The 14,026-nt window shown below is 43.7% G+C and overlaps 1 long non-coding RNA gene across 1 annotated transcript in view; it reads right to left on the bottom strand.

Annotated features, from left to right (window-relative positions):
* Positions 1 to 1,073: 1,073 nt before the first annotated feature.
* The window catches only part of LOC135399158 (uncharacterized), a 38,791-nt gene continuing 25,838 nt past the window's right edge, over positions 1,074 to 14,026 (bottom strand). Inside the window, exons 3-4 of the long non-coding RNA XR_010424206.1 lie at positions 6,836 to 6,962; positions 1,074 to 1,246 (exon numbers count right to left, since the gene is read on the bottom strand). This is a non-coding gene — a long non-coding RNA (uncharacterized LOC135399158). The remainder of the gene's footprint in view (positions 1,247 to 6,835; positions 6,963 to 14,026) is intronic.

Raw genomic sequence — 14,026 nt, 5'->3', positions numbered from 1 at the left:
TTATTTGAGCGCAACAATATGATGCGCATTTCATTCTGCGCATAAATAACTGTTTCATATGTATGGTGTCAAATGTCACAATCATGCTTTAGTGGATGTAGGCGAACCTTGAAAAGTTTGATCGTCTTCTGAAGTTCTGCATGAAACATTGTCCTGTTTTCCTCAAGCAGATGTTCATTCTGCACTTCGAGCACTTGTTGCGCGAATGACCGTCACACCCTGTCATTTTGCACAATTTTTCGCGGTCTAAACGGGTTGGAAAGTTGTGCTTGGGCACGGGTAAAGGTGCAGCCTGAGTGGTTGCGCACTGCTACTATCCGCCATTTTCGAAAAGGACGACGACGCATTCGCGAGACGGTGGCGGGTGTTAGCTGTAATTTGCCGAAGGAAATCGGTATGCTCGTGAAGCAGAATACAGCATTCGAAGTATAGGGCCAGTGGGGCCTTGCAACGGACAGCACTGGCCCGAAACACGATCCCGACCCCATTAGGGTCAGGCACTGATATATATATATATATATATATATATATATAGCTGAAATGAAAATTGAAACACAGACTACGAAGGTACGGGAAGTAAGAAAAAAGGGATAATTTATTTACATTTAAGATACTTGGAATGCTAAAAGGGTTGTCAACCCTTTTAGCATTCCAAGTATCTTAAATGTAAATAAATTATCCCTTTTTTCTTACTTCCCGTACCTTCGTAGTCTGTGTTTCAATTTTCATTTCAGCTACATATATTCGCGGTCGTCCGAACCCCATTCACCAAGTATATATATATATATATATATATATATATATATATATATATATATTTTATCTGGGAACGTGCCCCACACCAGAAAACCGGAGCCCGCAGGCTGGATTTTGATCCCACAGTTCCTTTGCCTTGGCGCGCGGACCGGACCCCAGTCTAGACTCACGACACTTGTCCGCAACTTTGGCTTCAACTCTTTGTTGCACATTCTTGATCCGCAATCTGTTACACAAGTGTCACGCTTGAAACAGATTTTGTTCAGTTTCTGTAGTACCTGACTCACCAGCATTAATTAATTCAGCAACACAAAGGCAATACTGACTTTTTCACTTTTATTTCCTGACGCTACACGGATATTATGAGGCCTAAGACGACATCACAATAAAGCTGACAAAATAGCCTTTTCTCCACACCTTTGATTACCTGCTGCATCGTCCCTTTTTTCCTGGGATTGAAACTGCCAGGCACAGCTGCAATCTTGCAGAACTGCAGAAGAAAACATCTTTTCCACAACGTTGGTAAACCGTAGAGTTAATTGTATGACAATGAAAAGATGGCCAGGAAGCAAGCGAGCTGGTGAAGATGATGCATAATGTAAAAACCCCGAGACTAGGGAACACGAAGGGACAGACGTGTTGTGTCTGTCCCTTCGTGTTCCCTAGTCTTGGGGTTTTTACATTATGCAGTTAATTGTATGTCCTAGCAGCACCGTAAAAATCGTCGTGCACTGTCTACGTCATCGCTTCACATCTGAATGGCAACATATACGGTTGATGCAGTTCCTGACCGGTGGCAGGCATAAAAAGTGCGAGTGCTTTAAAATGTCGCACATTACTGTTATTTCGCAGCTGGCTGACATCAATGTTACACCTGTATTCCTCCGTCGTAAGTGGAGATCCTTCTTCGCTTGCCGTGAAATTGGCAGATCCGGCGCCAGTGATGGGCAAAGTGCCTCAAATTGTACTTAAAGTAAAGTACCACGTACCCGATATCATTAGTACTTCAAGTACAGTACAAAGTACCCAACTCCAAATGTACTTCAAGTAAAGTACAAAGTGGTAGGCAAAGTACCTCAGGCACCATCACGTACACTGCCAATTTATTTTGTATCACTTTGCATTTCACTGTTTAGTAGCTATGTCTTTTTTAGCATAACTTTAGCCAGCATTCTTGGCAAATGCTATGAAGCCATAAAGTCCAAATGGTTAAGTAATAATCTTTGAATATGAAGTGAATCAGATTATACAAATTGCAGTTACATGTACTGATGCAATCCTTGCTGCTTTTTGAAATACATGTTTAATAAAGAATATGAAGAAAATAAAAAAAGATGAAGCACAATGTAGACCTTATTTTCATATGGCTGTGATCTGCAGCAATGTAATCCATGTGCCCAATTAAAAAATGTAAAATGTAAAATTTAAAAGTGAAAGCATGTGTGTCTTTCAGACTGTTACATACTTCAAGATGTAATTCAATCACACCTTGTAATATAGCACGATTATAAATTACCAATAAAGGAAACCATATAAAAAAGTACTGGAACCATGCATTGGGAGAACTGAAATGACAATTGACCACGTCATCGTGCTGCCGGTTGCTGTGTCATAAGGTATGCGTGTCTTTGCATTACATTCATTTTAACATAAACATGGAAGCATTGGGACTTTTTCAACATTTCGAGCCTCTCAACAATGGATTTTCTTACCAAATATGGTCTTTAAAAGCACAAAAATAGTTTTTGGTAAGATGTCAGACTGGGACTGTCCGTACTGCATCCCACGAAAAGCGCTATAATGATGTCCATGAAGAAGAAAACACGCGGAAAGCGCTATCTGTGGGTTTTCGTTTTCTTGTTGTCATTTTAGCACTTTTAGTAGGCTGCATTTTCGATACTTCTTTTGTGATTTTTTGTGTGGAGTTCAAATTTGGGTAGGGTGAGTACTTCATCGGAAGGTACTGGGAAAAAACTACTTTAAGTACAGTACAAAGTACACTATTTGAAATCTACTTAAACTAAAGTACAAGTACTCAGAAATGTACTTAAAGTATTACTTGAGCACTTGGTACTTCAAGTACTTCCCATCACTGTCCCGCACCCGCAAGGAGTCCTGTATCTGCTCACTGCTGGGACACAGAAAACTGCTTACGATCTTCCTCGAGCTTGTGATGAAAGAATGAGTGTCCTAAGTGGGCGATGTTGCTTACTGGGGCTCCACAGTCTTGATATTATAACCAAAACAGCCTTGCATATCCATCGTGGATACGAAGGGAACATGCTTACGCGCTCCGCTCGTGCCTACCACTTTATTTTGCGGGTTGGCCGCACAGCGGCGCCAGTCTTTTCTCAAATGGTGGTTTACCAGTGTACCAAGTGCAGCACTGTTAGTTGCAGGAAAGATGACGATTCGAAGGTCGTGTTTCACCACAGGTCCAGAGACGGAGGTAGGAGAAGAAGAAGAAAGTCCCAGAATACAAACAAACAAACAAACAAACAAACAAGTACCAGTAAAAAGTAGATGAAGTAGAATGGAAGCTCCAGCCATGTACGTTGCCTACGAACAGCGAAGTATATAATACGTGCAACCATTACCATGAAGACCTCATGGCGTCAATTGCCACCTTGTGAAAAACAAGCCGTATAATTGGGAAAATGTGACATGTAACCGAACGTGTCGGCCGAATGGTTTCTAAAGCTTTGTAAAACAACGTAAATATTTCTAACACAAAAGGGTTCTGGGAAGACGCATGTCAACAGGAAGAACACCGCTAACCATCCGAGCCGCCCTCATTTGGGGATTTATTTGCATTTGCACAACGGGCGTGACCCCACTTGTAACACAGTATACTGAGGGATGAAGCTGCGGCGAATACCACCACACCGGTTGTGTGCAAAAACACAGTGAAACGGGCGGTGTGCCGTCATATTTTTCAAGCGGTGTCAATTGACACCGTCAGGGCTGAAGCGTTAAAGATACAATATTCGTACAGACTTAAACTGTTCATATATATGGGGCAATTCCCAGTTGTGGTAGTCACGACCAAATGGTCGAAAGTGCGTCTTCTGGACTCAAATAGCACGCAGGAGGCAGCTCTTGTAGGTCAAATATTCCAAACGGGTTTGTAACACTTCGTCCCTACTTATGGCGGATAAATGTAAAAAAAAAAAGACTTATTTTCATTCACGCTAACCTCAATTACAAGCTTTATAGCAAACGTGGTAATAGACACATAGGAAGTCGGCACTGCGGATGCCGAAACCCATTCGCCTTTTTGGGAATAGCAAGCCCCTAGTATGGCTAACATTTCACTTTGTTTTTTGTTAGGTTAGGTTTTGTTAGGTTACATAACCTAACCATTAAATACACCTAACACCCCCTCCCCCCAATCCGGCTGTGACAACACGGGAGGCATCTTCGCCGCTGAAGGGGTCACGAGACAGGTCACGGCTTACGAGAACCAATGGGAATGACCTAGACTCTCGCTGCACTGACGTCGGTGAACACCACGTTTGCTCAAGGGTTTACATCTTGCCAACTACGACACATAGAAGAACTAAAAACGGGCTTTTTTCCTCAATAGTCTGGCCTGTGGTAAAATACATTACACGATGTAATCAATCACATGCATCAAAGTACCGCAACCCTTTCAACACTGTAAAATGCTCAGCGCTTCTTCTGGCCCATATTTTCTCCATTACAGTGTGCGGTCTTGCAGAGGTGGGTGTACTTTCCTCAGTTTTTTTCTTTAGCGTTGATGGATCATGCACCGTTTGTCGAAATACTTTCAAATCTCCACTGTACATTGGCCATGCAATCTACTAAGACTCGTATCAGAGGTGAGCAACGCGGTAGAGTACCATCTGAAGAGATGAAACACCCCTATCATAATCACTTAAATCAAATTGTTGTCTGTTTTCGTTTCTACATTTGGAACATTTTGGAAAAGCTGAAGCCACGGAGATAAATCAGGACAGCTAGTCGACATGGCAGTGTCGAAGAGGAAGAGCAATCGCAGCTACGAACTCAGTCTTCTGAACAACCTCTCTGTGGATCTCCTTCCAAAGTTCCAATGCGTTGACCCTTGAGCCCTTCAGAACAGAAGCGCTCAGCCGTTCTACATTTGAACTTGGAAATTCCAGGTGACTCACTATGTCTAAAGCTTGGCCTACTGTCAGACTTATACGTAACGGGTAACTGCGTTACTAGTAATCAATTACTTTTCTGAGTAATTTGTAACGCAATCGATTACTTTTCTGGCCAAGTAATTTTTTGAGTAATTCAATTACAGTTTCAGTAATCAATTACCAAGTAATCGATTACTTTGAGACTAAAGAATCCCCATTGTTCGGTAAGACAAAACCAACGCACTCTGCAAATTCCAAGACAGCCGTCTTATATCTAGGATTTTTTTTTGCAACAATTGCTTACCCGAAGTCAATTGCCACAGTGTTCCCCACGTGTAGTGTATTTTTGAGTGCACTGTCCTCTCCCCATTAATGTGGACTCTCTTTTCGTAATCCGGCCTGCATACAGTAGGTTGGACTGTAGGTTGGACTGTAGGTTGTACCTTGAACCTGATGAGTCATTTGTGGGAGTCCCAGTTGGAACTCTTTTGTCTTCTCTCACTATGCGAGATGCACAGAGAACACAGAACTCTCGTCCCGGTAACCTATTGCGACTCTTGTACATTCATGAGCTCCTGTCAGTCTTGTGCAGAACACTGTAGATGTCACAACGATGTCGATGATTTGCAATGTCTTGTCGCCGTGGCCTAGCTATCTGGCATGTTCAGAGCGGTGGAGAGAAAGGTCAGAAAAAAAATCTTGTTCAAATGCCTGCTGTGCCTCCCTCAAGCAAAATATCTGTCAGCTTTGAGCTTGCAATTGAACTCATGCAATTTCTTGGTGCCTTGCAGCTTGCAATGGTCCCTGTTATGCACGACACTTCTGTTTGTACTTTGTCTCTCAGATATCGAAAGTAATTGGAAAAGTAACGTGTTACTTTTCTAGACGTTACTTCATTACTTTTCCGGCGAGTAACTTGCAGGCTTGTACATGTTACTAAAAAAGTAATGGATTACGGTTACCTGTAGGAAAAGTAATTTTTTACGGTTTCAAATTACTCGGCGGAAAAAGTAATGACGTAACGTCTAGAAAAGAAACTCGTTGCTTTGCCAATTTGCTCATGAATGTACTAGAGTCGCAATAGGTTATCAGGGTCGACACATCTGTGTTCTCTGCATCTCGCATAGTGGGAGAAGACAAAAGAGTTCCAACTGGGACTCCCACAAATGACCCATCAGGTTCATGGGACAACCTACAGTCCAACCTACTGTATGCAGGCCGGATTGCGGAAATATATAGTTCACATGAAGGGGGAGAGGACAGCGCACTCAAAAATACACTACACGTGCAGAACACTGTGGCAATTGACTTCGGGTAAGAAATTGTTGCAGAAAAAATCCTAGATATAAGACGGCTGTCTTGGAATTTGCAGAGAGCAGTCCGTTTTGTCTTACCGAACAATGTGGATTCTTTAGTCTCAAAGTAATCGATTACTTGGTAATTCATTACTGAAAATTGTAATTGAATTACTCAAAAAATTACTTGACCCAAAAAGTAATCGATTACGCTACAAATTACTCAAAAAAGTAATTGATTACTAGTAACGCAATTACCCGTTACGTACAAGTCTGGAATTTGTAATGGTAAAAAATTACTTTTCCGTACAGGGTAACGGTAACGGTAATCAATTTCTTTTTTTTAGTAACGTGTACAAGTCTGCCTACTGTACATGCAGCAGGTTGCGGTAGGAAGACATTACGGTGACCCCAGGCACTCAAAATGCATGTGCGGGATACTATTACAGTGACCTCCACTCGTGGTAGTGGAAAGCAAAGCAGATAGGAAAGGCTGTGATGGATCCTGTGGGTTGGTTTCGTGTATAAGTAAAGCTTAGTCGAAAAGTAATCGATTACTTGAAAAATTACTTGCTCGGAAAACGAATCGATTACTCGCAAAATTACTCGGAAAAGTAGGCAATTGATTACTAGTAACGAAATTACGTTACGTACAAGTCTGATCGTCTGACCATATTCTTGCAACTTCCAATGCCGAAATGATGTGCACGGCCATTCATTTGGTAGACACACGCAGCTGCTCGGCGAAGGCGACTGGATACCACCGATTTCTGCCTGTTATCTGAAAGCGTAAGACGAATGAATCGAGTTCCTTCTACAATAGCACATAGAGCACAGAGCCCAAATGGAACTACGAGCGCTAGGATATAAACACATACAAGGCGCCCAAGTGAAAGTGGTGGGGGAACGTAAAACTGCCCTTTAAAGCACACTTTCAATTATGTGTGGTACCTTGCCCACTGGTTCCTACGAGTATCCACTCACATACTATCCCAATGAAAGAAGCGTGGCGGTACGTTTTCACGACAGTGAAATCGTATTCTGCGAGCAACGCAGGCACAAAAAATAATAATAGAAAATTGGAGACTGAGTAGAAATCGAAAGTAGGTCACGACGCTCTGTTTGGTGATTCTTGCACTAACGTACGAGAGCGGGAGGGGAGGAGTACCACATTTTTCACAGGGGCGACCAGGAGGGGCGCGGGAACAGGTTCATTAAGCGGGCCCCGCGTGCTGAGGCTTCTGTACACATTCCACTCGGCTGTTCGAGTGCCACCACCTGCTGGGATTCTCTAACGCGCCTGACGCGTTGAAAGCTCGTCTGAAAAGTCGGCGACGATTTTTTTTTTCTTCGTCTCGGTACGGAGTGTTGATATTCCTCACCTGTTGTGTGCTTCCGTGTTTCAGAGATGTTTTTGTCTTTCATTTTCTATGTTGGACTTTATCACATCACCTGTCCCAAAGATCGACAAGATGGCGTAGGCACAGACAAGCCGGTGGACCATATCTATGATGAGTAGAGCCTGAGATTGTGATGAAACACGACGCAGAGACGAGAGCACGAGCCAGCAATGATTTTTACCGGAAGATAAATACTGAGCCGTTGTTAACACATTTCAAGGTGGACATATTGCAGCCACAAAACCAGTATGAAACTAGGACTGAGTAAAATATACATCGCTTACCATGCAATGCCCGGTGAATGCATCAAATTCTGTCACGAGCTAGCAGTGTACAGAAGTACTGCATCTTTGCCAAACTCCGGTAAAGATTCATCAAGAAATCCACTTCTGGCCACTCAACTCTCCGTTTCCACTGTCTGATTTGTTACTACGTAGGTTCGAGATCGTGACAGCGCGCTCACAAGCCTCGCCATGAGCGATATTTAAGCCTCGCCATTAGCGATATTTAAGCCTCGCCATATTTAACTGGCCAGCCCAGCAAATCATTAATATCCCTGGGACATTCCTGCATTGTGGCAAACGTCCTGAATATCCGGACATCCATAAGATATGTATAGGATATCAGAGCGCGACATTTGCGTTGTGATTTTACCCACTAAACAACGGATGTCCCAGGTACGTCTACAGAATATCATGCTCTGAATATTTAGATTCCCATGTATAAAGCAGTTTGCAGTTCCCGAGGACGTTTGTAGAACATTCAAGAAACCAGGATGTGAGCAGTCATTGAAAGTCTCAGTGACGTCACCACGATGTAGACACCACGTAGAGACATACGGATGTGTGGGACGTTCATGAAATATTGTTTATTGTATGTGAGCGTGAGATATAGGGCGAACAATATAAGAACGTTCGCGTGCTGCTGTGTGTGCAAAGTATTTACGTAGCGTTCTTCAAGCGACAGAGGAAATGTATTGGTTTTACAGCTCTACTGAGCAGGCAATCACATTCGAGTCGATGACATGAATTAAAAACACAATATTTGACAGCCAAGGATGTCAGGAATGTTGTTCGGTGTACTTTCACTCGATGCAGGTGCTCGGGAATTGCGAAGACGCGTCCACCTACGCCGCCGTTACGAACGTTTTACGCCCGACTATACTTACTGAACGTGCTCCATTTTTTTTTATTTCAGTATATGCTCCATACAGTTCCTTAACAGGGTTCTCCTCCTCCGCCCCAGTACCCAAGTGAGGCGGCCTGGCGAGTGTTGCTGTACTTGCAATGGATCTTGTACTGCCGCAAACCTAGCAATAATATAGAGTGACAAATAATGGATCTTGATATATCTCCTAAGAGTAAGTGAATATACACTAAAATACTATGGGGCTAACATGTCCAGCAGATATCCAGATATCCGTGAAATTCGTTAAATAGACCACCAGGAGACCAAACAACAAGGGTGAAAGTGCTACTCCTGTGGATATCCACTGGATGTAACTTGGATCCACACGAAACTCTAGTGGATATCCAAATATCCATGGCGATATATCTTTTGGACATTTGTGGGACATTGGAGGTTTTATGGGATGAACTTTGTGCTTGGGAGTTGTACGGTATTATCCGTTCATTCACACTGGAGCAATGAAAGTCCTTAGCCATATCTATGAAATGAGGCAGAATACTGTTTTGTGTGTGTGTGTTTGTGTACGTTGTATGTAAACGGACTTTCTCCCCTTTAGCTACAAAGGCGGGTTCAATAAAAAGTATCACTAATGAGGGCAATTTCGTTAATTACAATTTTAGTTTAGTCACGCGATAATATGGTGAGTACGAACTGTTCACCAAGACACGAGAAATTTCTTACAGCCTTAAAATATATAGGGTGTTACCCTATAAAAGTCTACCCGCGTCGGCATGCCGTGCTCGCCAATTACTCAGTGCTGGTGGTACGATGTGTTGCCTACGTATAAAACTCATAAGGACATTCCATCATGGTAAATATCGAAGTGATTGGGCACCGTAACGCAAAGTTAGAGCGCAAAACGTGAGGTTCCCGTAGTCAAAACAGCCAAGATGGCGGTGTTGTGAATCGCAGTTGTGACACAGGAGTAAAAACCGGGGCTGGTGTACTGGTGTGACACAGTTCCCCAGACGGCGACGTGTCGCTCTGGCAATCGATCCATCCGTCCATCCAAGCAGAGGCGTCCCCGCGTTATGTTTTTTCACTGCCTTTCAGTAAGCAGACGACATCCCTTTTGGGTGTCGTCTGCTGAGTACGTTGGCATTTTCGTTCCTCACGTTGCTTACTTCTGAGCAAAATACGACAGTTACACGAAAGCGAAATGAAAACTTCAGTTCCATCCGGCTGGCAGGATATGCCACACGTCGCCGTCTGTGGAGCAGCATGTGAACTGCTCTTCTCAACGCCGCCATCTTGATTGTTTTTACTACGGGAATTGCACGTTTTGAGTTATAACTTCGTCCTGCGGCGCTGAATCACTTCGAAATTTACCAAGATAAAATGTCCTTATGAGCTTTATATGAAGACCGCACAATGTGCCACCTGCATTGAGTAATTGGCGAGTACGGCATGGCGGCACGGGTAGACTTTTATAGAGTAACACCCTGTACTTTCTTCAATGCGGTTAAATGTGGAAATCGAACTGTTGGACGCTGTTGGCGATGAAACTCCCCACCCATCATCGTTCAAATAAAGTTGTTGTTGACGCTGCTGGTCTCAGACGCAACTGCCGGCTTACCCACCGTTAATAATTTCGTTCAGTCGTTACGATATCTTGCGTGTTCATGTTACTCTGTGAACAATTTACACCTAATTTCAGAATCTCTTCAACTTCTCTACGAAATCAAATTAATGGCGCTAATCGAGATCGCAGTTAATTTCACGTTGCATTTTATGTCAAATTCTCGCATTACACTGTAAACGTTAGTTTCCGGAGAACCGATAGCAATGACATGCTACGCCGTCGCACACAGAAGACCAAAGACCGCAAAGTACTATTAGAAACGGCTGCGTCTTGCCTGAAGACCACCCAAGCCACAAAATCGTGAGTCGCGCGGGCCTCCAATAATCTCATTTTTACGACAGTCATCGTAACTAAAGCCCGTACTAAACGCAGCCAGCATCCGGAACAACGGCCTCACGGCCGGCCGCGATTGCCGGAAAAAGCGCAACTTATTAGACTTCTAATCCGTTAGGCGGCAAGCCACACTGAGATATGTTTTTTTGACGCACGGTGCCAAGACGCCTTTATGGTTCTCGTGGGAGTGTAGAAGCACTTATCCTGAAACCGCTTGGCCATTGGGAGCTTAGATTAATGGGAGTTCCTCAAACTCAAGCAATAAATAAACAATGAAGGTCCTAATAAACGTGACGCAATCAACTCCATTTTGCGATCTCAGTAAATATCCTAATATTTCTCTCCCTCTTTTTATTTTATGTTACGGTTTTCAATCACCGTATTTCTTTTATCGTGCGCTTATAGTCAGCAACTTCGTGCGATATACTTAGTATAATATCAACGTGTTCCTGGTCCTTTAATTTATGTCACCATGTTCTTCTTTTGCGAATGATGAAACACAGGAAAAAAGAAGCAGAGTTGAGAAGTCTAAGCAAGAAGAGGGTTGAGGGATATGAGAGTGCACTCTGCTGCATCGGATGTCACTTTCACATGCAGCGTGAGATTTCGTTGGTTTGGGAAGAAAAGACAGTTGTAACCTACTATCGCTGCCACACTACATAAAAAAGTGCCATTTGGAACTGATGGCGCACACATAACGGCGCATGTGCCAAAATTTATGTGTATACTCTAGAACGTGTAGAGCAGGCTGGTTAAAACTTGACATGATGGAACGTGTGTATGTGTCTTCTGTGCGTTCCATCACGTCAATACCTTTTATTTTAATGTTTATGTTTCTATTTCCTTCTTACATATATTTTTCGCACATGGCATTGTTCATTGTAATTAGGAACACTCTATGCTCTTCTGGATGATGATGGATAGAAGAAAAGTGAGGTGAGTCACGGCTAAATCGGACTGGCTATCCCAGTACACCTACGTAGAGCAAAAAAGAAATAAAAAGGAAAAGCTCTTCTGGAGCACACAGCGGCATTCCGATGTGCAATGTTCGAACTACTCATGCACAACAAACACGGCCCCCGTCCGTTGAAAGCCATATACAGCAGACTGTGAACGGGAGTAGTTTGTTGTATATCATCGCTATATTACTCGCTGCCCAATTAAAATGAGCACACGTCACATAACACGTCTCTGATGAGAGCACACGTCACATAACACGTCTCTGATGAGAGCACACGTCTCATCACGTCTCACGCGTAGAAAAGTAACTTACAGCTTGTGGGGATATTTATTCATTGGTTTGTTTATTTACATGCTCCAAGGACGAAGTGGCGTTGCGGGGCTGTTCTGCTTTTTACAATGTGTGTTATATTCTTGAAACACTGCCATCGACGTAAATCCCCGCTCAGTCTGCCGGAGTGAGTGACATACCAACTCCAACCTACTCACACAACAAACTCACTCGATAACAAGTGTGCTTTTCGGCGAATGCCGCCTATAAAGACGCCCTGTGATTCCGCATGAGTAACACTGGTGTTATCGTTGAAAGTGGACATTGTAACATCATGATTTTATTCTGTGTAAGGGCCGCGAAGCAACTGTGGCTATGAGCGGCGTACAGACGTGGACAGATGGAGTGAGGACAGCAGAAAGGAGTGGGGGACAGGGGGGGCTAGTATGCGACCTGGGCCGACTTCAAGGGGGAGTCTGGAAAGTCTGCCGGAAAACACGGGGAAATTCTCAGACAGCACAGCCGGTGGTAGGATTCGAACCCAGCACCTCCCAGTCTTCAGCACGACCTTGGGTACCACCATCGAGCGGATGCTTTTACCCACTCTGCCATGCCGCTGGTATACCATCATGCGCACGCATTATCTTACAGTTGTGTGCAACCTAAGAATGTCAGCTTATTCTTAGCTGACATTCTTTCTTTTTACGTGAATGTTTCTTAGGTCAGGTTAGGTCCAAGAATTACGTGTATCAGACTAGATAACAGTTACCGGGACAAAAAAAAAAAATATATTTTCCACGTTTCATCCTATAATATCTGTGCTGTGGTAAATACAGGCCTTGAAGGCCTATAGCTGTGCCGTCCAAGCGCTACACTGAGATCCCTGTTGCGTGCGTGTAGGTGTTAGAGATGCGAAGCCCCGGAAAAAACCCGGAAATTTTGGGGAAAAAAGTTTTTTTCGTTTTTTTTCCTCGTCTCCGGAAAAATTGCCCAAAATTTCCAGGCGACAAAATTCAAAAATGTAAATTTTCGTGCCTTCGATGCGTTCCAACCCGCCAACAGTGCCTTAGGTGACTCTACTCCGCTAACAACCACCAACTTAGAGCTCCGTCGGCTGCTCCAAGCGATAGCCATTGCGTTCACATAATGTCGGAGTTCTTGTCGGAGTGGACGGGTTGTTCCAATTACCTATCGCTGAGTAGACAGCAGTCTGACGGGATGCTTTGCTCTGCATTTATGCCTAGAGGGTGAACACTACTAAAGTTTCTAGCTCATTGTATGCTGTGGCTTGGCCGGCAATGCTTCGACTCAACAGTAGCCGCGTTTGTTTCCATTTTTCGGAAAAAACCTTAAAATATACCGTTTTTTTTCGAGCGATTCAAAATTTCCGGAAATTTTGCATCTCTAGTAGGTGTGCGATGGTGGAGAGGTGGGGTAACGTTTGGGGGGGGGGGGGGGACGCAGTTTGTCTGATTGGAATTTGGGGCTCAGTGGACGAAGGGGTTGCGAAAGTGGAAACGAAGACGGTGTCAATCCTCCTTGCTCTGGGTTTTGGTTTTGCTCAGTCCCGCAGAAAAAGCCCATCGCGGAAAAATGACTTCATCGGGATACTCCCTGTATAGCGGCAAGTTACACCTGTCATGTGAAAGGAAGAGCACCCTGTCGTTCAAATTTCGATATATAGCGCTGCTTAGGATAAATGCACGAATGCTCCGCTGTACACCTGCAGCTGCACTGGACCAAGACCCGTTAACATCTTAACAAAAAAAAAAAAAAAAGAGTAATAATTCACTTCTTCCTATCACGCTGCAATTCGAATTATCTCGAGTTAAGTCGCTCACGACGACGCTCGTGTGACTGAAGATAAGGCATTTTTTTACTCACCGGAGCAGGACAAGATAAATGACGGCACGCCTTCAATTAGAGCAACGATACTGATTAATTGCTCCATCCCTCTGTCTGAACGACACCGCGCCTTGTTTTCTGAACGCCGTGATAGAACTGCAGTCAACACCTTTCACGAAACAAATCTCTCACGGGTTCGGAAAACGAGCAGCCAACCAAAGTAACTCCCTACTATAACGGAATTCACCCCAACTTGAGGGCCTCAC

This window comes from Ornithodoros turicata, chromosome 1 (assembly GCF_037126465.1).
Source record: "Ornithodoros turicata isolate Travis chromosome 1, ASM3712646v1, whole genome shotgun sequence".
In the NCBI taxonomy this organism is placed as follows: Eukaryota; Metazoa; Arthropoda; class Arachnida; order Ixodida; family Argasidae; genus Ornithodoros; species Ornithodoros turicata.
The sequence above is the reverse complement of the archived record's forward strand: the minus strand, read 5'-3'. Positions and strand labels throughout refer to the sequence as shown.